Below are 4,202 nucleotides of genomic sequence, written 5' to 3' on the forward strand. Positions count from 1 at the left end.
TTGTATGCAAATTAAGGGGTAGTTTATGCAGAAATTTCTAGAAAAAAGGTGGTAACTTCTAGGTTATGGAGTCATTGCCATGGAAAGGGGTGGAAACTTCTGGGTGTTGCTATGGTAACAGTAAACTGACATGGCACACTGATGGGCGTGTCTTATGGGGTGGTGCTTCTGCCCAGGACCTGTTTTAGTTAGTCCCCAGTTTGGTCCAGTATCTCAGCCCTGCCTCCAAAGCAAAGTCTCACCCCCTGCCTCACTTTGATCTCACTTTGAGAGAACCTGCTACCAGGAGTAGCAGGATGACAGCCTCACACTATGGATCTTTTGGGCTCCCTGCAGCCTTCACATTGAGGCCTCCCCCTCCCTGGCCACAACAGATACACTACAGCCAGGCCAGTCCTGTCCAGTGGCGACCCCTCCGTTCTTGGGCTTCCCATAAGCCTGGCTGCGGCTTTCTTGGAGCTATGCTGTAGTCTGGATTCTTACTACCCAACTCTTTCCTTTCCACTCTACTTCAGCAAGTGCCAGGCCTGCACTGTTGCCTGAGGGCTGTCCTCACCACTCCTGCTCCCACACCCTATATCCTTCACATACATTCTCCCCGCTGCATTTATGCTCTAATTCCATCTCGGCATCTGTTTCTCAGAGGATCTGAAATGACATACTTCTTGTACCTCCCTTAGCTCACAGCATGAACTACATCACAGGCTTATATGTTTCCAAAGATTCTTGAGTGTTAAAGAATAAGAAAGCAATAAAAACAATAATTCAAAATTGGGCTGTAGGGAAGATCTAATGTAGTCCAATAAGGAGACTCCTAGCCTGGCACTTAAAAAGTAGAGACTCCTTTTCGAAGCAAGTTTCTGCATAGAGGGAAAAACAATAGTCATTGCTGATCTTAAAAGAAACCTAGCTGCACTGGGCATTTTGGATGGAGAGGGTGAGAGGCATCTGAAACTTGCCTGGAGTCACTCCACAGGGTCACAGATAGATTTCAATCATTCTAATCCTCCATCCACAAGCTTCAAATGCTCCTGAGACAAGGAATTGATTCTTTACCGAAAGAGCAAAGAATGCTACTTAACTCAGCCAAAGAAAAAAAATGATCAATTGAGCAAAATGTACTAGCTTTAGACAAGGATCTCCAAACTGAAATGGAATTACTCTTGTTGCCCCTGGGAACACAAACTACGTGCCACAACTACTCTGCCCTACCCTGCCTCATCCTACCTTAAGACTTTTTCAGGGATTACTAACTAGTAGCCACAGAGCAATGTGTCCCACAAACATGTTATTTTCTGGTCCCTGTGGGTTTTTTTTATACAACATAAAATTAGTTAAGATTTATCAAGTGAGATATTCACACAAAAAATCTGGACTTCGTGCTTCTTTTGGAAAATCAGAAACTCTGACAATATCAGCCCTACATGTGAACTTCCTGCCTAAACAGAACCAGAATCTCTACTACTCCCAGCTCCTATTAAACATGCTGGCTTTAACATGCTCAGGACCATAAACCTACTTGACTTTGAGCACTCAGATTCAGATCATGAGCCCTGGGTAGCACTTGGCTGAAGTTAACTGTCAGCTCTTTAAGAAAAATGAGTTACTTAACAATTTTTTTTTTCCTTTTTTTTTTTTTTTGAGATGGAGTCTTGCTCTGCCACCTAGACTGGAGTGCAATGGTGCGATCTCAGCTCACTACAACCTCCACCTCCCGGGTTCAAATGATTCTCCTACCTCAGCCTCACGAGTAGCTGAGATTACAGGCACCTGCCGTCATGCCCAGCTAATTTTTGTATTTTTGTAGAGTTGGGGTTTCACCATGTTGGCCAGGCTGGCCTTGAACTCCTGACTTCAGGTGATCCACCTGTCTCAGCCTCCCAAAGTGCTGGGATTACAGGTGTGAGCTGCCGCCACTGCACCTAGCCACTAAATAAATTAATACACAGGATTTCAAGAAGGAATTTCTTTTCTTTTTTTTTTTTTTTTTTGAGACAGAGTCTCGCTCTGTCACCCAGGCTGGAGTGCAGTGGCACAGTCTCGGCTCACTGCAAGCTCCGCCTCCTAGGTTCACGCCATTCTCCTGCCTCAGCCTCCTGAGTAGCTGGGACTGCAGGCGTCTGCCACCACGCCTGGATAATTTTTTTTGTATTTTTAGTAGAGACCCAGTTTCACCACGTTAGCCAGGATGGTCTTGATCTCCTGACCTCGTGATCCGCCCGCCTCGGCCTCCCAAAGTGCTGGGATTACAGGCATGAGCCACCACACCTGGCAGGAATTTCTTAAAAAGTAGTCTTCAAGAATTTAGGGGAAAATGACAGCCATGATTAGCATAGCTGCAAAGTTTATCCACACTGATAGCTGGGGGACAGGTGTCCCTCGACAGAGGCAGAGACCCTGGGTTGGAGGAGGTGGGACTTCTGTCCAGGCTTTGTCCTTACTATACGACCTTGAGCATTGCCTTCACCCTCAGGTCAGGTGCGGGGTGTTGTAACAGCTAACAGCGCCTAAGTGCGTACTACCTGAAAAGCAGTCTATTAAGTGTTTTGTATGCATCCTCTCTTTTCATTTCACACCGTGTCCTGAGGTCATGTACCAGTATTATCCCCAAAGCACAGGAAGGTTTTGTGACCTGTCCAAAGTCAGAGTGTCAGTTGGAGCTCAGACACTTTGGGCTCCCTGCAGCCTTCACACTGAGGCCTCCCTGTCCCTGTAGTACAGATGTACTACAGCCAGGCCAGTCCTGTCCAGTGGCGACTTCTCTGTGACTGCAGACCCCACACGTGCACCTAGTAGACTGTGATGCTTACACCTGCATAGGGTTGTCCGAGGAACTGAAGAAGACTGTGTAGGCCAAGTGCTTTTTATAATACGTAAAGTGCTACAGGATGATGTTTACTATTATCATTTGAATGCTGCAATTTTCTTTTTCAAAATTGATGCTTTATCTAAAAGTCATCAATTCAGTTTGGCCCCTTCCTAATTCATTCATCTTAATTAATTCGTATTTTTCTCTCTTAAAGACAGAGTAAAGAAAGAGCCGGAACTGGCACATCAGTAGTCCTGTGTCGCCCTCTGCTGACAATAATCAGGAAAACTATAAAATTCTAATAGGTGATGATTCTGTCAGCCTCCTTGAACAATTTCTGGAGCACCTACTTTGTCCGGGGCATTGTACTAGCTGCTATGTGGTCTGGAGAGACTAGGAATGGAGTATTCAGGAGACATTATTCTAGATAAGCCTGTCCTCTGTGATTTAGATATAGGAGAAGGAAAGTAGAGAAATCTACAGACAAGGGTGACCTATATTTCATCTCATAATATATTCCAAAGTAAAAATATTTATTCTGTACTTCCTAGATGATTACCATCAGGACATCACAGACAGAAGGCCAAAGTCAGACCGAGTTGTCATTATCCCCCTCAAAAGGCCACAACGAACCCCCAGACAATGAGGTAAATGGTACTCTTTGCCCAGGCATATGCAGACAAGTGACTAGCAACCAGCTTTCTGGCCAGGAGAAGCCCTGATTGGTAGTGTTTCCCAATTTTCATGATGTAAATACGCCCATTATGACCAATTTCAAGCTGTCGACATAATGATTCACAACATTTTTGAAAATTTAACAATCAGCCTCTCACAAGCTGTAGGAGCTGGCTCTCACACAACATTTCTTTCTTTCTTTCTTTCTTTCTTTCTTTCTTTCTTTCTTTCTTTCTTTCTTTCTTTCTTTCTTCCTTTCTTTCTTTCTTCTCTCTCTCTCTCTCTCTCTTTCTTTCTTTCTTTTGTTCTCTTTCTTTCTTTCTTTCTTTCTTTCTTTCTTTCTTTCTTTCTTTCTTTCTTTCTTTCTTTCTTTCTTTCTTTCGAGATGGAGTTTTGCTCTTGCTGCTCAGGCTAGAGTGCAGTGGCATAGTCTTGGCTCGCTGAAACCTCCATCTCCTGGGTTCAAGCAATTCTCCTGCCTCAGCCTCCCAAGTAGCTGAGATTACAGGTGCCCACCACCACACCCAGCGAATTTTTGTATTTTTAATAGAGATGGGGTTTCACTGTGTTGCCAGGCTGGTCTTGAACTCCTGACCTCAGGTGATCCACCCACCTCGGCCTCCCAAAGTGCTGGGATTACAGGCATGAGCCACCACACCTGGCCTCATACCACTTCTTTTAACTCTAGAAAAAATATACCTTCTCATCTTCCTTCCCA

This window comes from Rhinopithecus roxellana, chromosome 5 (genome assembly GCF_007565055.1).
Source record: "Rhinopithecus roxellana isolate Shanxi Qingling chromosome 5, ASM756505v1, whole genome shotgun sequence".
Taxonomy (NCBI): domain Eukaryota; kingdom Metazoa; phylum Chordata; class Mammalia; order Primates; family Cercopithecidae; genus Rhinopithecus; species Rhinopithecus roxellana.